Source organism: Ambystoma mexicanum, chromosome 5q (genome assembly GCF_040938575.1).
Source record: "Ambystoma mexicanum isolate Mex_15411 chromosome 5q, UKY_AmexF1_1, whole genome shotgun sequence".
Taxonomy (NCBI): domain Eukaryota; kingdom Metazoa; phylum Chordata; class Amphibia; order Caudata; family Ambystomatidae; genus Ambystoma; species Ambystoma mexicanum.
The window spans coordinates 281,247,676-281,270,236 of NC_090933.1; the positions used below are offsets into that span (position 1 = coordinate 281,247,676).

At 42.8% G+C, this 22,561-nt stretch overlaps 1 protein-coding gene across 1 annotated transcript in view; it reads right to left on the bottom strand.

Annotated features, from left to right (window-relative positions):
• The window catches only part of DOK6 (docking protein 6), a 2,936,428-nt gene that overhangs the window by 1,778,338 nt on the left and 1,135,529 nt on the right, over window positions 1-22,561 (bottom strand). The gene's annotated exons all lie outside the window — the stretch shown is intronic.

Below are 22,561 nucleotides of genomic sequence, written 5' to 3' on the forward strand. Positions count from 1 at the left end.
GTAGAGTAAATTGAAATATTAGAACGCATTTACTTATCTTAGTTCAACAATTTTACTATCACCAACACAAGTGAATTGTCACTTACCTGCAGAGACTCTATTCAGGGGGAACACATTGTGGCTCTTGTGACTTTTGGGCACAATCCCCACTCTTCTTAGGGTTTGTACTGCTTGAGTTAGGGAATTAACTTGTGACTTGGTTCTATCATATACTGCATTTAAACGACATACCTGCTTGTTGGATAAGTGACTTAATGCATTTATGAACCTATGGCGAATGTATATATTTCTACCAGAGTATTGAGGCAATATTAACTGAGGCAGGGGTCAGGACCTGTCAGTAAGAGCCTGTCACCCAAGTTAAGGGCTTGAGTGAAGTGAGGGTCTCTTAACGCGGGCAGCGGTTGGAATACTGCCACAAGAGACAAACGGATTCAACAACCCTAAGGAGTGGTATCCTTAGGAAAGATGCTGCATTGGGACATTGTGTGTGCAGAGGTGCAAGATTGCTTCAACAATAAGCTGATACACATCCAAGAAGATCTCATATACACCAGTTGGCCAAGGATTTCCAGCAACAATTGTGAAGTCTGTGAAGACCTGTGGCCCAGGAGAGATCTGTAGAATTACAGTGCATGGGAATGTAAAATACAAAGACATACAGAGCTAAAGGTCTAGTCAGTGGAATCTGGGCACCAAAAGCAAAATTGCTCCAAGCTCCTCGGCAGGCGATCATTGGGACAGACTTATTCATCAGGACATGTGGGACCTTCAGCCTCTGGGAATTCGTGCTTGCTTCCTGGCTTCCGCCCCAGGGAAAAACCTGAGCTATGGCTAGGTATTAGTTCTGATTGGAACGTTTGGCTCTTGAAACCTCTACAGTTGCAATATCTTAGTGTTAGCCAGAGGACAGGTTGTACTGGTGGGTTACAGAACCTGTTGAGATGTGGAGTGGGTATTTTTGCCATCTGTTCATATCCATTTTGTTTTGCAGATAGGAACACAGAACTTTAATGTCTTATGGCCAGTAAGGAGAGAAGGCTGGTAAGCCTTGTTAGGGAGAATTCTCATTCTATGGCTAATTTCCCTTACCTATATAGTCCCCCAGCAGCTTTGCTGTATTTGAAGGGTTTGTTTATTTTTCCTGCTAAGAGTGTGACTCTCTTTCCCACTCTTAGGCTTATTTGCTATGTGTGTTCTAGGCTATTTTTTGTGTTTAATGTCTATGGGGTTTTTCTCACCCTCATAGAAACCATCTTTATCCACATGTGTTGCACAGCACCCTCCGTGCAGTGACACAGGGGTGTTGTAGCGACCCCCAAACATAGACTCCATACCCTGGGACTGACTACTGACTCCCAGGGCATGTAAAGTCCCCATTGACTTCACTAGTCAATCTTTATGAACAAAACCAGTACAACCCATCTTACTATGGAGGTACTGGCAAGGGTTAATAGTTTTTCCCTTATGTTCATTTTTGAGAGGGTACCGTACAGTCCCTCTCTCAAATGTTTGTGGCTGGTGGCAGTGGTTACTACCAAAAATATTCGACCGCGAATATTTCTCTATGGGATTTTCCCATTGTTCGAGGCTACCACATTTACTGACAGCCTCTAACATACCGCCGGTTTATTTTTATATCAACTTTACTCCGGTAGGTTTTATTTGCCAGAACTTTTATATAAATTATTTCTCATGTCTTTCTCTAAACTCCTAACCCAGGTCGGGGATCCTTTGTTGGTCCTTTTGGCAGGCTTTTGCCACGAAGCCTTCCTTTCGACGCCACTGAGTCTGGGGTGGAACCACTGTGTGGGAGGGGGGTAGGACCCCTGGACAGGGTTGCCTCAGCAACCCATGTCGCACTCTGCCCTGATAGGCTGGAGGGTCTCCCGCCAGGATGACCACTCCACTGTGTGAGTGACAGCTAGACTGAAAGCAGGGTCCTGAGGACTGGAAGATCAAGACGTTGCTACTAGAACTAAGAAGCCGAAGAGAAGAGAAGCCAAATACATCTGCACAAACTGAACTACCGGTGAAGCCCTGCTGCAGCGTCTCACCACTTTTCTCCACACGACAAGAGAAGATCTTCATCTGCAAGAGCCTTCTTCCCTTAAGCTGGTGGGGCCAACAAGTTTGCCAATCGCCCTCCAGGACCTGCCTTGGTCGAATCGCCAGTGCCCTGCAATCGGAGACCGGATAGCCAGGCACCCGTCCACCCGGACTGCGATTTAAAGGAGCATACCTTTTATTCGTTTGGCAGCACCGCTGCTGGTTTCATCCCTGGGCAGTGCAGTAACTCAAACCTTCCTCCACGATGAGAGTCTCTCTTCCTCTGCTGGATCTCCCAAATGGCAGGAACTGCCAGGAACAACCGCCACCGTCTCTTCTACAGTTTAAGGTATTTTGTTCCGCCAGGCCTCATTTTTCATTTGGTAGCGCTAAAGTTGTGTTAAATCCTTTATCTACCTGCTGGGTTGGCCGCCGCTATCCTCTAACATTGTCTTTCACCTTCTGCATCCACCTTTTGGAATCATTTCACAAAGACTTGACTGCAGCTACAAGAACATTTTGCTCCTGGGCTCTTTGCCCTGTACCACTGACTCTGGCACAGGCCTATTGACTCTGGCTGAATTTGTTAGAACTGCCTTTGCTAGATTGCTTCTCAACTAGAACTGTGTTGGTGCACCTAATTCTTATAACCACCCTTTACTTCCCACTTTTAAAACTTGTGAAGAGCCATTTTGCTCGGTTTACATTTAAGTATACTACATGCTTAAGTACTGCCTTGCCTAAACTTGTTCCCAAACTATTGGGAAGTGTTGCTAGGGTGTCTAAGAATATATTCCTGTATAACTTGTGCTTTCCCTCCCTTGGGAAAAATTGCTAGAGTGCCATTTGTGTTTGGTTTTCACTGTGCCATTTTGCTCAGTTTTCACTCTTTCTCAAACTTGTTTACAATTTAACCAGGGAGTTGTGTATACTTTTCTTGACTGATTTTAACTTGCTTTAATAACTGTGATTTATGTGTTAAACTAGAAGTGTGTAAAATAAATATATATATTCTTGTTAATACAAAGCTTTGGTCAGTATTTCCTTGTGCCATAGTACTGAAGCCCTATTGTGTACACCCTGAATACTGCTCATCTCCCTCTTGAGATAAGTCTGACTGCTTAGCCACAGCTACCAACTAAATCTTTGTGGTACAGACTGATACCAAAGGGGATTTATTGCTCATACCTGTAGTTTTAATCATCTGTAGTGCTCCCTGAGGGAACTGCACATGATTCTGCCTAACAAGCTAACAAGCCTATGGATAGAGCTCTTGGATAGGTGGACTAATGTGCTTCTTAGGCATTTTGATAACTTGTTAGAGTTGTTGAGGGAGGTGAAAGACAAAGACACTTGGATGTGTTGGAGGCTGTGTTTCATAATATTAAGAAAGACTTTGAGGTTACCCACCGTACAGAAACTGTGTACTCCTTATGATGTTTTATGCTCTCTTAATAATGACATTACAGAAACACCTTTTCTCAAAACCTTTCCTTGTCACCAATGTGTCTATAATACTGTTCTTCGTTTCTGTGGTAGGCATTGCTATTTGCTGCTGCCAATGATGCTGTAAAAGGAGTCAAATATTAGTCAAAACCGGGCACCTTCAGACCTGAGTTGCATGAAAGGACATTTTGCATATTCAATTTTAGAATGTATTATATGGGAGCATTAAACGCCTCGCTGCTTTATCCAGGTTGCCATGGAACTTTGTTGCATATGTAAACAAAATGAGGAACTGCAGTTTGAAATAAAGTTGTCTGTGTTTTAGTTGCACTGAAAGAGCAAAAGGGGGCACTGTGGGGCCAGATCGTTTGAATGAATGAATGAATGAATGAATGAATGAATGAATGAATGAATAAATAAATAAATAAATAAATACATAAATGCATATCAGATTGACGAATGGGGCGGACATTTCCCTTGAAGGTGGACTCTTAAAATTATGAACTGAAATTATATTGCCCTGCCCCTTTGATGTCACTTCACCCATATTCCCTAGTTTTCTTTTTTAGCGGACACTATAGGTGTTCCCAGTCCCAGTGGCTTAGCTTATACTTATTACCTTCATAAACTGTTCACACATGGACTAAAAAGTGCTGTTTAGAGGAAACTGGTACTAAGGTTGCTGGCACCCACATGATCGGGGAAACTGGTCAAAACAGGTACAGACAATGGAGCTGCTTATTCCTGACGGGAAGCTGTCATGGGGGCGGAGGTCCATTGCCCCTCAGAAATGACTGCACAACACCAAGATGTCGTTTGACATCATAGCCATTATAATTTATGAAATCATGTTGTGTGTAATAGTATTCAGGAACCCCTTATTCAAAATGCGACTGACTTGGCACAGCCCAAGAACCAGACACAATTGCAGAGATTGAAAAGCAGATCTTTTTTTAAATTGTATTTTTAACACACTCCTATGCAAAGTTACATAACTCAACAGGAACTTCAGTGTAAGGAATGCATTTGTGTGTGTGTGTGCGTGTGAGGATGGGTGTGTGTGTGTGTGCAAATAAATGTGTTGGGAGTCTTAATCAGTACTATTATTACGATGTCCAATTTTGAAAGAGGCTCATATGGTATATGTTCGTTTTCGTTTTTACAATAGGAAAATCAATCACTCAGTACAGAGGAAAGCGTTGTTTGCTTTTCTAACAAGTCTTTCCAATGACATGTCCCAGTCTTATGACTAATAACAATGCAGAGACAAATCACATTTTGAACAATTCTTCTAATGAAAATATAAACGTGTAGGTTCTTGTTCGGTACAACATATTTTTTTCTGATTATCTTTGTTTTTAACTTTGTGCATAAGTCATAAACCTTTGTGTTTCTTTCAATATTATCTCTGAACGTAATTGCTTGGTTCATATTCCTTTTATGAAATGAATAATGCAAAATATGATCGATGCTTATCAAGGATATAACTTGTATCCTCTAATGCCTGTCCCTTTTGATGAACATAGAGTGCCCTACACCATACAAAGATGAGGTAAGCATCTCTTCCTCAAAAGTGATGGAGTCAAAGGAAATGCAGCCCTGATATATACCGGATTAAGAGAGATCTATAACATTTGCCTCTGTACTCATAGTGCTTTAAACCAATCATTTCGTGTGGTCCTGTCTTTTGCTTATTATTGCTAATCTTGCCTGAGGCTTAATATTGATCAACCTTAAAGCTAATCATTATTGTTTTTCCATGTTGATTATTGGTATTCAAGCACCATCCATAAGGTATGCCATTTCTTCATTAATGTGTGCACGCACGCACGCACGCACACACACACACACACACACGTGCGTGTGCAAGATCTTTGTGAATTATAATGTAGTTATTTATTTGAACCTGCCACAATAAACAATCACACATTTATCAGCAGCCTATAACACATTGAAGCAATGCAAGTTCTCTTATCTGTTTTCCCATCATTTGAACATATTTATAATATATTTATAAAGGCAGAGAGCTAATTTGATGAAATAGGAAAAAGCCAAAGAAAAGTTGTACACATCAAGAAATAAATATCTGCTCTCCCTCATTTGAGTATATAGAAATCTGCTTCTGGCTCTAAGAACGCTTCACACTACCAAAATCAATACGTAACAAATGTCTACTTTCATTACCTGCAATATACCCAACGGGAATGAGTCTTGAGCCTGAACTCATGTTCATTCCCAACTTGGTTAAACTAAGATTTAGCGGTTTTCAGTGAACCCCCATAATTGTGGCCCTATTTAATATGATTGTGGTGCTTTCATTTTGTGAAGCCATCGTCTGGAACTTTGGAATAGTGGTTTTCACATTCAAGAACCATATTCTGGCTAGACCTTGCCACACTCTCATATTTCAGAACTACTGCAAATGTTCCATTTGTGATAGAGAGTGGAGAAGGTGGTCACCCAGCACACACAGAACACATTGAGGACCCCTGATGCCAGGCAGCCACCAGGAAGTGACGAAAGACAACACATTTCTCCCATCCACATGTCTCACTCAGGATGGCAGGACATGAGGCGTTGTTACTCCCTAAAAACGTTGCATGACAACACCATCACCATGTCAAGTATCTGTTAAATTAACTAATAATAAGAAATCTGAGAAACATACATCATTTCAAAATGTAGAGAAAAACACATAATAACCTGCAGCTGATTTCGTTTAAAGCTCTCTTATATTTTTAAATGTACTGCTAATCAAAGAACATCATATCCTTGTGGTGCGAATAAAGCAACATCTAATTATTGATTAATGTTTAACCCAGAGGAGGATTTACTTTCAGTCTCTGACACATTAATAAAGAAGTGAAAACGAAAAGGATTTATTTTAGATATTATCATTTCTATTAATGTCTACGTGATCGGTAGCACTTCACTTTGTCAAGCTAAAGTTCGACCAGTTATTAATGTCGATGGCAACATTTATTGTATTAAAAATAGACTCGTCTTATCTGTACAAGTAATATCGTGATCTATGTTATCAAATGCGAAAAACATTCACATTTTAGTTGATGATATGACAAAACGTGTTACAGCCTTAGTTCGTGCACAAACTCCATCCATTTCCTGAAACCATCCTGGCAGACTTCTCTATGGCACCATTAAAGAACCATTTTACATTTAAAAGTGTGAATTCAAGGAAGCCACTTTCAGTATGAAAATCCGATGCTGTTGTGTGTTCGCCTTCGTTTGCTTCTTCCCAGTGCTGTGCACCATCCACCGCTCACAGACATGAAAACACTGAACAGGTGACTGGCCTTTACTTGTTTCACATCACTTCCAGGTTTTTTTTTCAAAGCCAGCATCTGCAAAGCCCTTAAATCACAATAAATCTAGCAACTTGTGCAACAACGTTACACCACACCATGGGCTTTTAACATACGTTTTTGTTTTTCGTAATGCATGAATAATGACACTACAGCAGTTAACATTAAGAACGTATAGCTAGATATGTTGTTTATGCATTTAATGGGTTAGGGGATCATCAGTTACTGAATAACAAATGATTAGTTTATATATTATATATGTTTGGGATATTTCTTCTCTGTGAAAGATAGTGAGCTAAAGACTCTGGGAAAGTCTCTCATAACCAGGACTAACGTCTGGCAGAGAGACTCCCAGGACCCCCCTTGTCAATTTGCATATTTAAGTAACTTTGGGTCTCACCCTAAGTTACTAGGGGAATCCAGACGTGGACCCCTTGCTCACTATTCTTAGAGAGGCAAAGCTCCTCCCTACTGATGAGGTCCAAACAGACTGAAACACATGTCTGGGGATGCTGTTGGTACTCTTGTTCAGAGGAGAATTGCCTAGCATTTCGGTGCTGGACTGATATGTTTGGGATATTTCTTCTCTGTGAAAGATAGTGAGCTAAAGACTCTGGGTAAGACTCCCAGGAGCCCCCTTGTCAATTTGCATATTTAAGTAACTTTGGGTCTCACCCTAAGTTACAGACGTGGACCCCTTGCTCACTATTCTTAGAGAGGCACAGCTAGAGAGGCACAGCGCCTCCCTACTGATGAGGTACAAACAGACTGAAACCCGTGTCTGGGGATGCTGTTGGTACTCTTGTTCAGAGGAGAATTGCCTAGCATTTTGGTGCTGGACTGCCCCAGGGCAGGACAAAGACTGATATGTTTGGGATATTTCTTCTCTGTGAAAGATAGTGAGCTAAAGACTCTGGGTAAGTCTCTCCTAACCAGGACTAGCGTCTGGCAGAGAGACTCCCAGGACCCCCCTTGTCAATTTGCATATTTAAGTAACTTTGGGTCTCACCCTAAGTTACTAGGGGAATCCAGACGTGGACCCCTTGCTCACTAGTCTTAGAGAGGCACAGCTCCTCCTTACTGATGAGGTCCCAACAGACTGAAACACTTGCCTAGCATTTCGGTGCTGGACTGCCCCAGGGCAGGACAAAGACTGATATGTTTGGGATATTTCTTCTCTGTGAAAGATTGTGAGCTACAGTCTCTGGGTAAGTCTCTCTAACCAGGACTAACGTCTGGCAGAGAGACTCCCAGGACCCCCTTGTCAATTTGCATATTTAAGTAACTTTGGGTCTCACCCTAAGTTACTAGGGGAATCCAGACGTGGACCCCTTGCTCACTATTCTTAGAGAGGCACAGCTCCTTCCTACTGATGAGGTCCAAACAGACTGAAACACGTGTCTGGGGATGCTGTTGGTACTCTTGTTCAGAGGAGAATTGCCTAGCATTTCGGTGCTGGACTGCCCCAGGGCAGGACAAAGACTGATATGGTTGGGATATTTCTTCTCTGTGAGAGATAGTGAGCTAAAGACTCTGTGTAAGTCTCTCATAACCAGGACTAAAGTCTGGCAGAGAGACTCCCAGGACCCCCCTTGTCAATTTGCATATTTAAGTAACTTTGGGTCTCACCCTAAGTTACTAGGGGAATCCAGACGTGGACCCCTTGCTCACTATTCTTAGAGAGGCACAGCTCCTCCCTACTGATGAGGTCCAAACAGACTGAAACACGTGTCGGGGGATGCTGTTGATACTCTTGTTCAGAGGAGAATTGCCTAGCATTTCGGTGCTGGACTGCCCCAGGGCAGGACAAAGACTGATATGTTTGGGATATTTCTTCTCTGTGAAAGATAGTGAGCTAAAGACTCTGGGTAAGTCTCTCCTAACCAGGACTAACGTCTGGCAGAGAGACTCCCAGGACCCCCCTTGTCAATTTGCATATTTAAGTAACTTTGGGTCTCACCCTAAGTTACTAGAGGAATCCAGACGTGGACCCCTTGCTCACTAGTCTTAGAGAGGCACAGCTCCTCCTTACTGATGAGGTCCCTACAGACTGAAACACGTGTCTGGGGATGCTGTTGGTACTCTTGTTCAGAGGAGAATTGCCTAGCATTTCGGTGCTGGACTGCCCCAGGGCAGGACAAAGACTGATATGTTTGGGATATTTCTTCTCTGTGAAAGATAATGAGCTAAAGACTCTGGGTAAGTGTCAGAGAGACTCCCAGGACCCCCCTTGTCAATTTGTCTGAGAAACAGGCAATAAACGCATGCTTAAGTGTGTATTTTGTTACTTTAACAGTTGATTTGGAAAGAACCCTAAAGAAAAGGCAAATGGGTTAAGTAGCAGATGTCATACAATATTCATAAAAAGGGAGTGTTTCGACATATCTTGCATGGGTTTCTTGGGAAGGAATAACATGTTTTGCAGCAAACTATGATGTCAATGTTTCAGAAACAAAGATACGTACATATTCCTTGTTTAACTCAAATTGCAAGCTTGAAATGTCTTATAACACATCTACGTAAGGGGGAACTTCACATTGTAGCGAGATAAAAGAGAGAACGAAGAACATAAATAATAGCAATATTAGGGAGGAAATGTCAAAGGAACAAGCAGGTCTTACGCCAGGCTACAATTTTATGTAGTTTAGCAGGGGTGGGACTATTCCGTGTCTCTGCGAACAACAATAGGAATGGTCAACGTCTCATTGTTGGGTGGGGCACCTTAATATGACAATGCACATCTCGCCAAAGAACCTCAGATTGTGCAAGCTAGCTCTTTGACAAGAGCTTAAGAAGGTGATTTCTCTCACCTGTTCCGTCAGTATCCTGTTATGTTGCCGCTGTAGGAGGTTTTGTCTTTTGGATATTACCTAACTTGGCAGTATTTTAGAATTGTGGTATACTGGCAGTAAATTGGCATTATCTTATTTTGGTGGTGAAATATTGGTGAGCATACCTTTTGTAACACTGCCCTATATGATAAGACAAACCTTCTCCATTTTATAACTATGTCCTGTACCTGGGTTGACTGTAGGCATCCACCTAGACTTAGTACATTTAGAGGGAACTCAGTAAGGTCATAAATGATATCATAGATTGTGCATACATTGTGATAATGACTTATCTATGTCATTAGCCTACGTCCTTGAAGGGCCCCATTCAGACCCGGCATGCATGGCTGAATGCATTCATACAACACACCAGCTTTCTAGCACATATAAATATGTTCCTTTTGTTTCTTATTTTACCTCCGGCGGGAAACTCTTTTACCACTGTGATGTAATATGCACAGTGTCTCCTAATTACTTTCCCCCACTGAAATAGTGATCATAAAACATATGAGAAGAGAAAGAAAGAAAAAAAAACAATAAACACCCACTTTGCTTCTGTTATTGCAGTTATTATTTTTATACTCCAGCTATTTATAAAACAAGAAACAACACATTACATTTCAAGATAACACAGTTGGGAAATGAAAATAATGACCTATTCTTGTCTAAACAGTCAAAGAGATAATTGGCAGTCATCCAACACTCTCCTCAATCCCACAAATACTTACTGTAGGATTATTTAGTGTGGTACCAGCCCTTTCAGCCTCTTCAAAAATATGTGGCTCAAAGAATTCTTCAGGTGATTGACCTGTACCCTCCTTTTGAGTATTTCCTTTTTCTGCCTCTGTTTGGTCATTGTTTTGACTGTCCCTTGAAGTAATTATAGCATCCCCACTTACTCCCTGTTCACTGGTATTCCCCATGCATGAGTCATTTTTCTTAAATCTGTCTCTTTGTTCTTTTGGAATTTCAGGTGTTTCTTTTTCCTTTGTACACATCTTCAATGTTTGATTTAGCTCTAGGTTAAACCGTACCTCTCTTTTAGAAGTATTTGCACTTTCTGTTACATTTTCATTTACTGGTACTTTCACTTTTAAATCATTAGGCATCTCAGAGTCGTTATGCAATATTACATCAGAGCAATCTGTCTTTTCGGCACTGCAGGTGTCATGAGTACTTAGTCACTTTTCAGAAGCCCCCTAGTCATTGCTATGGCCATCATCCCCCTCTTTATCTTCTCCTGGTGTTTTTAAATGCCCACAAATTTTTCTCCAGTATATTGTTAAATCATTCTCTGACACCAATTTGTCTATGGCTTGCATCATGTTTCCATGTTTAAGTGGCTTTTTGCTGTATGTAATCATGCCTCTCACTTTCCAGCCAGGTAAATATTCCACAAAGCTATTTCGTGCATAGTCAGAATCAGTCACCAGAACAATTTCACTGAATTTATTATCATCTGCAGTAGCAATTGCTTTATAAATGGCTGCCAATTCCGCTACTTGACTGCTCTAGCTCTGTTACAACCCCTAAGGTGACGTGCACCCAATAAGATTCGATCATGTCATATCCTCCTTCTCTAAACATTGGCTTACTTTTACAGTAAGCAACTGTAACAAAACTGATTTCCTGCTTATTCGAGTTTTGTTTCCTGAGCAAGGACCGTGAAAAGCAGAGAGAAAATAGAGAAAAATCTGGATGCACATTTAAAATGAGCCTGTCTTTTCTACCTCATTTTGCACTGAAGAACACATTATGATGTTATTTGATTATTATTAGTGATTAGTATTTGTTAGGTGTATTAGTTCATTGATTATCTAATGTGCGTCCTGCAACAGAGGCATTTCAGGCGAGAAAAGAGAAAAAGAAATGTGCTTTTAAATGAGAAAATTGTTTGTTTTTGACCTGTGTATTCTGTCTCCATTTACATGTCCATATGTTACACTGGCAACACATGGCTTGAAACAATTGCATCATAGCAATACCTTGATCCCATGCAGTGGCGCTGCACTCCAAAAACACGCTAAATAATCCTACATTACATAATGACTTGAAGTAGCTGTGTCTTATCACGCAACCCATTTTTCCTCCTGCCTGTCTGTGATGAAGCCTTCCCAAGTCCCACACAATCACTGGCACTCCCGAGAAGTGGCCTTGGTCTCCCAAGCAGACTAGGACTGCGGCCTTTGAATCCCCTCGGCAGCCGGAAGCAAAGCAGTAGCCCCCAGCAGAAGCACAGGAAAGAAGAGAGCACAGCACTTCAGTTCATCCCCTATTTAATAAATCTGCCTGTCAATCAAGAGCAGAGCTGCCTCTTCTCTGACATATCTCATCAACTCCTAGGCTCCTGATTCCACTGTCCAATCATTCATGAGAGCATGTATGTATCAACTTATTTCCTGCACAAAGAGGCTTCAGAATGCACAAGAAGACAGTTAATTTTAGTTTTACCGTGCATCTCTTTCCATGGAGTGAAAAGAGAGAGGAAAATAAGACAGAATTTCCTTCCGTGTTTACTGTCATTGCATTGCAATGTTAACCAGAAGAGCTAATTAGTTAAGAGGTTTTATTAAGTAGGATAGATAGTTAATATGGGTTATTTTCTCAATGCAACTTTACACGGATGGAAATTCTCATAGTTTCGTATGTAAAATGCACTTTTAATCCACTGTCTTTTTGCAAACATTCTGCTTTGCCATTGAAGGCCTAATACACTGTCATCATTTTATTTTTATGCCTTCACCTGCACTACTTAATCTGCTGCTCCCATTTGCACCCATTGTACTTGCTGCTTCTATTGAAAACACTGTCAACCGCACCCATTTTGCTGGCTGCTTTTAAAATTACTGCCATATATCCCTACACCGCCATCTTGGAAACTTGTCTGTGCATGTTCAAGCTTTTGTGGTATCATTCGGCCACAGTAAGGCACAGTTTGGACTCTTGCACAATCTACACTCAACCGATGGGTTTGCAGATGCTCCATTTCTTTACTGTGTGAGTTTGGGAACCATCCTTTTCTTGCTTCGTGAGTTGCGCATTTATGTCTGTTAAAGCTTTGCCGGTCTGACAGGTCCTGGCATGTATTCAGGGTTTGATCTTATGAAACTTGAAATAACATTTGTTCAGGATACCCACTGAATGTAAGATTCTCAGCATTCTTATACAGAGGTGTATGAGATATTTGCACCAGTGTTTTTATCTGTTGCCCTGGTGTTGTGTGTCTGATATTGCATAATGGTATTGCAGCAAACCTGTTGCATACAACTTCTTCCACCTTCTGGGAGACACATTGTGCAATGCCTAGATCGAACCAGTCCCCAGCAGCTTGCACGTCAATGTACTGGGATGGGGAGTTCATTCAGCGCATCTAAGTTCAAGTATCATTTTAACATCCTACCTTTTCACATATTTTCAAAAGCATATTGTGGCAGTCTTATCTTCTTCAGAGACCAGGGGAATTTAATTTACCTGTAAAGTCTGAGAAATACCATCTCAAAAAGTCAGAGCATTATGGTATGTGAATTCCTTTGGTAAGGAGGTCAGAGGGTGTGTCTCCAGTATGTGTCCAGTAATGCTGCTCCTGCAGAGACCTCCAACAGTTTCACAGTCTTAGCCAGTGATATAATGGGATGACAAATTGCCCTCTAAACGTTGAGGTTTTGGGGGCACTGATCACACATATGGCTTCTCCACATGTAAGTCCCTTTGGTTGCACATAATGTGAACCAAAGAACATATTGTTAGTGACCTTTTTAGTTAGTATTGGAAGTTACAGACCTTGATGAACATTGTGCATCTAACCTGAATAGACTCCCCAAACATTAACAAGAATAGATACTCTGTAATAAGACACGCATCAGGGATCTCAATGAACAAAGTGATTGGCATAACTTACTGTTCTGTAGAGGACAATTTGCCTAAATGCCAGATGCCAAGATGTTTAATAAAACTTAATGAGTAGATGTGTAATGTTTATAAATAAGTGGTGGCTGATGGGAGCGGGGGCAAGTTCACTTCAGTTTATGGCATTGTGCACTGTTTAAAAGGGGTTTGAGGCTTGTGGGAGGCTGCAGGGTAGGCGACAGGGAGAAACGAGCAGGGATTCCAGCACCAACCCTGACTTCACATGAATGCCTGACAAACACCATGCACTGCCGTAAATGGGCTTTGCTCTGATGGGCAAAGGTCCCAGCAGTCCCCTCCCTGAGCATAGCACTTGAGCATATTAGACTAAGGTTTAATGCATTTGACAGTCTGCCAAAAAACATAATAAGGGAGGTGCGGGAGCCTGCAATCATCACAAGTTCAAGTAACTCTTTCTCTGAACCAAATGTTATTGATTACCATTTAGCATCTAGCTTAAGTTAATGAGTGGAATTTCTAAACTCCTCCAAATATGCAGATCCTTGTTTTGTTGTGAATTATGTACAATGCATCTATTTGAGATAGACAGCAAGATTGACCGTGGCAATTTGAGGTAGTGAAATGGGACAAGTCTGTAAGAGACCAGTTGGAGGAATGCAGTTTCGAGGGTGTTTTTGCCTTGTAAGGCCTACTCCCTTTTTCCTCTAAATAACCGACTCTCGAATAAAATCTCCTACCATCATAATCAAGGTGGTCTGTCCCCGGAGATGTGCAGCTCTTGAGCTCTAACACAGGAGGGGAGAGCATGAGGTAGAGAGTGTCATGTCTAAGAATGTGCCTAAACATAAGGCCTCTTGGGATGGGGATGTAAAGACCCTATTCCAGACTCCACAAAATGAAGAAATCTTTACAGTAGGCAGTTGCTCAAGTTCATGTGCATGGGAGAACTGAGGAGAGGTTGAGCACGATGGTCTCTACAGCTGAACTTAAATAATATCTGATACTGATGGGGGTTCTCCTTCAAACTTTATTTGAATGGGATGGAAAAGCGAGGGCAATCTCAAAACCTGAAGAAGCTTAGGATTTGTGGGGAGAAGAATTGAAGATGGGGCATCTGGATCCTAAAACCGATAATGAGGATGGGGGATCACCACCAGACAGATGGAGGAGGCAGAGACCCAAGAAGCAACCATGCTGTTCATTTGATGTTTTACTGTTGGTTTTGCCCGAAAAGAGAGAATAAGTTGAAATTCATCAACCTCAATGTGCAAGGGTTAAACTCCCCATAAACTCCCCATTCAAACAGAAATCTATTAAAAGACGCTTACATGAGCTAGACACTGCAGTGGTGTTCCTGAAGGTAACCCATCTGCTTCAGATGGATACAAGGCATCTAGTGCGCAAACACACCAACTTGAAATATTCTGCATGTGGGGTTTCAAAAACTAGAAGTGTTAGCGCTATGGTACAATTGACTAAAATGGAAATATTGAGATATCCGGAAGGCTAGTTCTTGTTGGTGAAAGACTGGATGTGTGGGCATGTGTACCTGCTGGGGTAGACATATGCACCCACTGTGCAACAGGATGCCGTGTTTACAAATCTTCTCCCAGTGTTATGAAGGTTCTGCGAAAGGGGAGGTGGTGTTAAGAGGGGACATTAATTGTATTTTGGATGCACAGCTAGACAAAACATCTCATCCTACTAACGCAGATACTCGTAACTTGCATGCCCTAGCTAGGATATTGAGGGAGTGTACCTTAATTGAGCTATGGAGGATCTTTTATCAAACTGATTGGGACTATACTTTTTATTCACATGCTCATCAATCATCCTCATGGCTGGCCATGTTCCTAGCATCTTTGAGTCACTCTGATTGGTTGCAATCCGCATTTGAAGGAGCCAACCCCCTCGACCAGCAGGTGAACCCGACCCCCACCTAAGGCCAACAACCAAGGCCGCTGTCTGATCCAGTCTCTGCTGGTCTCATGGTGGGACAGGTCACCTTCCCCAACAGGCAGAACCCCTGCAGTCCTGCAACCCGATGCAGAGAATCTGAATTTTCTACAACTACCACAACAGCTACAGCAACACCCAAGATGGATGCCGCTATGCCTGAATGTATACCTGGCACCCAGGCTTCCCTGGGCCTGCAGCACCCTGATTTAGTGCAATCTGCATTTGAAGGAGCCAACCCCCTGCGCTGGGAGGTGAAGCCGCCCCCTACCAAAGTCTAACAACCAAAGCCACTTTCTGATCCAGTCTCTGTCGGTCTCAAGTGAGGATGGCCATGCTGCGCAATAGGTACTGTCCGTTACCAGCCATGAACCCTGGGTACAAACCCAACTTGGCTATAACCTTTGCCTCATGTACTTATTATTTGGTATTGACTTCACTTGTTTGTATGCAGCCACTACCTCATGCACCTCCAATACTGCACTGAAAAATTCTATTTTGCAAGGAATTGCCCCAACTTTTATACTTGATTCTAATGATGCTCCTTTTCAAAATGTATTAACTGCAACTGAAATGCCCCAAACGTATGTGCTCTCTGAATGTGCCCCTACTCGCACCCTGCCATTTTCTAACGCTCGGCATGACTACCGTGCTACATCCACTATCAATCACAGCTCTTATGACTAACACGTGGTCATGCCCTGTTGGAACGTCCATGTTAATTTCAAAGAGTTTATTAGCATGCCCCCGCAAAGCATTTTCCTATGAGCAGCCTTCACCACTGAGCCTCCCAGTCTTCCCCCTTCCTCACCCGCCCTACAATTCATGCCATCAATCAGTCTGCCAACCAGCATGAACATTCCAGAAAACAACAATGTTAGGCAGTCTGCACACACACACACACTTGTCCTACACCACCCTGATTCGACATTCACCTAGCCATTTATCCACTTTTGGTGCCTCACCCCACGTGGTTAACACAACCTTGCTGCTCACCTCTGCCTTCCCTACAACATGCACTTTATCAAAATATCAGCCGTAAGCTCAGCAACACTATAACTCTCACCTCTGACATTCAAGCTGACTTACCTGTGCACATGCTCGCAGTCTCCAGGGAATCTATGCCGAATCACGCCTCTGCTCCCTCACCGGAACCATGCTCACTCCACATCCTACAACCGGGCGATCCCTGCAGAGGCCAGCCTCCTGCTCACACATCCATTCTTCCACTGGCTTTAACCGACGAGCAATCCCGCAGCGAAAGCCACCAGGCTGGAAACAACAAAACAGCCCATTCACTCTCATAATCCCTGAACTGCAATCCCTGCAGCCAGCACTGCACCTGCCTCCCCCTGTAGCCACCACACACATCGAACCCTCGTACAAGCCACTGCCTGTCCCATGCACCTCTTCTCATGCTCCATCACTTACATGCACACACAAACACTCAACTGTTACATTGACTGGCCCTGATTGTGTATTCAACGCTCATGTCCTTCAAGGATTCTACTGCCTTTATTCTGACTGCCACCAGGAGGCCTCACAATGCTCATTCATAGCCCTGCCCAAACACAGCACACCTACAGGTATACCCCTAGCACACATTCTCATCTTCGCCATCTCCATCCTCACGCACCCCACTCTCCATTCCTCAAAGACCGGCACTCTCTACTTACCATGCTCCCCTTGCCTTGCCCAACCACAAGGCAATCAGCCTTTACAACGGGTAATGCCCATTCTCTAACAGTAATCCCCGCATTTCTAGCCCTACCTAATACTCTCAAGTTAACCCTTCAACTAAAAAAATCACTCCCTCATGTTAAACCTTTCACAACCAGAATGCAAACACCCAGCATCACCACTCACAACACCAGATCCACCCACCTCATGCTTGGGTGCTGCACGCCTTCACAGACTTTGCTTCAGAACTCACAGCCCCATCCCCCAAATGCAACCCCAATCAGCCTCACATTCTCAAGCACAACCTTTCAACTTCACCACCTACCATCCACATCTGCATCCCTCCTGACTGACACCCCCACTAAACCCATCCTCACCCACCACCACCCTCTTCTGTGCTCTAATCAATGCTCTCTCCATCTGTGCCCATGCCCCTGACATCCATGACTTGCTACTAGAAACTAGCCCTGACTGAAACCTGGCTACATGACGCTGCCGGCCCCCTCCTCTCTTTCGCCTTACCCATGGGATACTTCATATTGCGAGTTGATCCCCCATTTGGCCTAGGGGCTTGTGTAACATTTATATACAAAACCGCCACCCCCATCAGGGCCTCTCCTTTACAGCAATTACCTTGCTACAAAATCCTTCTGACTAAACTCATATCCTCCCCCCAATCCGCCACCAACCTACATCTCCTCTACCGCCAACCCCCCCACTCTGGCACTCCTGAAACTGACATCCCTTTCCTCATCTCCCCTGCACTCCCTTAGACCTCAAGGCTACCCCCTCCCATCCACCCTGGAGGAGATGAACTTAACCCAACTAGTTCAGTCTCCAACCCAAAAATTGAACAATCGTTGATGGAATTCTCCAATGCAACTCCCCCTTCCAAGTATCCCCACCTCTACCCAGTCCCTGGTCCGACCATTCTCTGATCCCTTTCACCTTCACCACCACCACCAAAAAGACCCCCACCAGCAGTGAACCCCTTGCATCACCTCCAGACACACCCAGAAGCTCACAGTTGAACTGCAACCCCCTCCAACCTAGACTCCCTTAAACCTATCCCAAATAACTCTCCCCCGAAGTGATCTTAGCCTCCTACAATTCCGCTCTGTTCTCTATTCTTGTCAAACATGCACCCTTTAAAACCACCTCCCGCAAAAAACAACAACATTGGTTCACTAAGGACCTAGCCTTCTTCCACAAAAAGAATCATGCCCTTGACCATCTCTGGAGGAAAAATCCTACTCCTGCTAACAAAGCAACCTTCCAGCACTCAGCCTACCTATACAAACAAGCCATCACTGATATTGCAGCCACACAAATTTCTGTCCCAGCTATCCTACCGCAAGTGTAAACTGATCTATAAGTAAACAATAAAATCTGAGTATGCCATTTTGCTAATTTTTAGGGTTTTCATTTAGTTTTTGACCTCTCATTCTGGGGGTGGCGGGTTACATTTAAAAAACGATTTTTCCCTCTTCTTTCTGACTCCTTGCCAATGCTTTCCATCCACAAATAATTTAGTCAGCAGGTGTTTGGGAGAGTGTTGTAGGGGGAGTGCTTAACCTATGTGCCATCTGTGATTGTTAAGAAAAGTGGTTTTGTTTCAATTTCTTTTAAAGGTGTAGGTATCTTATGTTAAAAAGTTGAATTAACTTTATTCTAAGACTTTGCATTTGTATTGCCACACCGTGGTGGCTGCTGTTTGTTTTGCTCTGATTTTTCATTTGAATTTTAAAAATAAATAAATATGTCATTGTTACACACCGGCCTGGTTCGTGGTCCATTGCAACACGGGGGATTTGTTAAGGTGTGTGTGAGACGGGTTGGGGGCCTTCTCAAGAAAGAATCAATGGTCCAAATAAAAATCAAAAAGCCGTTTTTTATTGTATGCCACCTTCAGTGTCAGCGGAAGTCCCTGGCTGGAGTGTGCCGTGTCATTAAATCTGTTACATTTGTGAATGTTAACCAAATAGGAGAGGAGTCCATTCCTGTTTGTCAACCACCACAGACAGCTTCACCACAACCTTGCCCTTTCCCCTTCTCCTCCTTCCTAAAGCCTTTTAACTTACTGTGTTTATGGTTTTCCTCATATGTCAGTCTAAACTTCTTCCACACTTCCCTGACAATTTAAAGCTCTTAAAGGAGATTTAGGCTGGAAGAAATATCAGCGGCAAGCTGCAAACCTATGGAATCTAGCCTTTGAATCACTTTCGAGAACGTTTGCCCAGGGTTATCTAGGGGCCCTAACCAACATTTTCGGGATGTCGATTTGTCACTGCCTAGTGCAACCAACACAGCTTTAATATCTGCAACCTGAAAGTGACTTTATTAATATGGATATTGCGGACATGTAAAATATGCATACATTTGCAGCAGTGAATGAGAAATGTGTGGAATGGTTTTCCGAAGATTAGTATCTCTTGATTGTCCCTGTTTTGGTTTGTAAAAGTGTGGGGACTGAGTGAGCCATGTTACCCCTACTCATCCTTGTACTCCTGCGAGGCAGAATCCAGTTTGTCACAGCCACTCCTTGATCCCCAATTTAATCTGGGAGTGGAATTTCAAAACTATGCTGATGATATGCAGAATACATCTAATTTGGGTGGGAATACCATATTGAATCAAAAAAGGATTCTATTAGTCTTTCAACTGGTTGAGCACCGGATGTCTGAGAACTGGCTTAGCTTGTATAAGAAAAAAAATGAAATTCTATTGGTTAGTCTATCACTTCCCTTAAGAAAACCCATCAGTTGTAAGCGGAATTTACCCTTTCAGGTCATGTCATTAAATCTGCACTATGTGTAAAGACATTATGCTTTACCCTTAATTCTTCACTATCCATGGCCTCACAAGTTAAGAAGATCTTATGCTCTTAAATTACCACCTATTGATTCTCAAGCAAATTAGACCATACATATTCACTATACATTGCACCACTGTTGCAAGTGCAATACTAGTGGCTAAATTGGACTATTGTAATACCTTGTATGTGGGAGCTACAGATACATCAATCGACCGTTTACAATGACTACAAAATACATCTGCCAGAATAGTAACAATTAGCCCTAAGCATGTTCACATTATACTGATTCTAAAACAACTGCTTTAGCTCCATGTGAAAGCTAAACTTGCATTTAAACGTCTTACCATCGTGCATTAAACCTTATATGGCTGCAAGCCAGAATATATTGAACAACATTTAAAATGGCATGTATCAGTGCGTCCTAAAAGAGCTTCCACCCGGAAGACCATGAATATTGATTGTCTACGCTGCTCAAGAGCGCTGGGTTGCATGGGTGGCAGACAGACTGTGCATTTCTCCACCTACTGAATTGCATTGCCTTATTTGCCTCTACAGGTTTATGAGACAAATTAAAACGCATTTATTATAAACACCTGATTGAAGCCACACATGTAAACTCACTTCTCCAGATTATGGTTTCTACTTGGGCTTTCTTTCTTTTATTTTTCTCTTCACCAGCTGATTATTATCTTTTGCGCGCTGAGATGCTCACAGGTAGTTGTGCCATATCACCTCCACATGGATGGAGGCCCAATCCTATATAATAAAAGGCCTGATGCATGTTTGTCCGATGCAGTCATGCGCAGTAGAGACTGCCTGCTTCGCCTGTTGTCACTGCTAGAGGGAGCTGTTGCCTTAGGAAATATATAGTGGCCCTACTGTCATTTCCTTATGCACGTTGGCCTGTGTACACAGGCTTTGGCACTTGTACAATATAATACATAACGAAATGGGCCATTTCAATGTCACCAACAAAAACACAAAATGTCTGCTAGATGTACAAGGATTACAGAGGATGACAATAATACCCATCAGTAAAATCCACTTACTTTCTTGTATGAAGATACTTTTCTACTCTGTTAGGTGATAGTGTAGTGGAGAAAAGCTCACATGTGTTTTACTCCCTATGGTTTTTCAATCTAAAAAAGTGATTGTGCAATATGAATCAAATAAAAAACTAGCAGCTAAATATAATCTGTGATTTATTGACTTTTGAATGCATGGTGGGACATGAAATGGCTGAAAGCACTAATAGTACTGATTCACAATGCTTTATGTGTTGAATGTAACAGGTGCTTATCTTTCAGATTTAACACAATACAAACAACCTCGGTTCTCTTAATCAATTAGAAATAAAACACACCCAGAGGCACCATCTAACTAGAATCAATCACCTTCGTTTTTTTTCGGTCCGTTGGGGCCAATTCACAAACATATTCACCCCTCACTGATGCAATGATATATGGAAGAGAAACAAGAGCAGCATGTGGCACCAAAGCATAGCTCAACAGATGATCAAATGATTAAGGGATGATAACCTAGAGACGTTTTGCCTACACAGCACTTAGCAATTGTTTGCAGTCTGAATACTTCATCCTCCTCCTGTGATCTATTTGGAGGGCATTTTGGAATGCATACTCAACTGCCATGGCATAACAGTAGGAGGTCAGGCCGTTTTCACAACCAGGTACTTTTTTAGATTTCTTTTTTAGCGACTGGCGTAGGGCAAAATCAGAGGGAGCTTGATAGAGACCAAACCCAACATAGAATTGTCCAACAAAGTATTGCAAATGACAACATAGACAACTCCACTGCCTCTCTTGGTCTTTACCAGATGTCACAGGGAGTAAGTACCTCAGTGATATATATCACCCTAGCTCAGGGGTCTTCAATCTTTGGCTCTCCAGATGTTTTATTTACAACTCCTGTCAGTCTTTGTAATTGGTTATTTATAACGTGCTTAATACCCAGAGGTATCTAAGAGTGGAGCCGGGGATCGAAGCTGTGTTGTACCGTGTCGTCTTGCTTCCGTGGCGAGCACGTTGCCCCTGGGCTATCCTCCTGAGACTTTCTTACTCAGCATAGTCAGTGGCGAGGGATCAAGGGTGTTGTAGTCCAAAACATATGCAGAGCCACAGGTTGCAGATCCCTGCCATAGCAAACCATCTCTAATTCTGTATGAGAACACACGTGTTACAATGCTTGCAAGCCAGCGGGCTCTAGGTTCGTTTTTCGGAAGTAGTTCTTTAAATCCTTGAGAATGTATGTTTTATGCATTGTTTATCACCTGGAATGTGCTGGCATTGACCTAGCAAATGCTCCCAGTGTCGGGGGGGAGGGGGGCAGAAGGCAACACCTGCATCACAAGCGTGTTCTAACACCACCCAGGGGCGGCCTCATTTGCGCTGCTCAGGAAACGTGGCTGAGCAGCTCAAGAGTTGCTGAAACATCTGGAGGCGAAAGCCGGACAGCGATGAAAAACAAACAGACCCCCCCAAAAAGGCGCACACAATCAATACCTCCAGCTCGACTTCCTTGAAAAATCCCTGGCCTATTTCTTCTGAGAAAAGGCTCGCGGCTTGCTGATGTGTCGC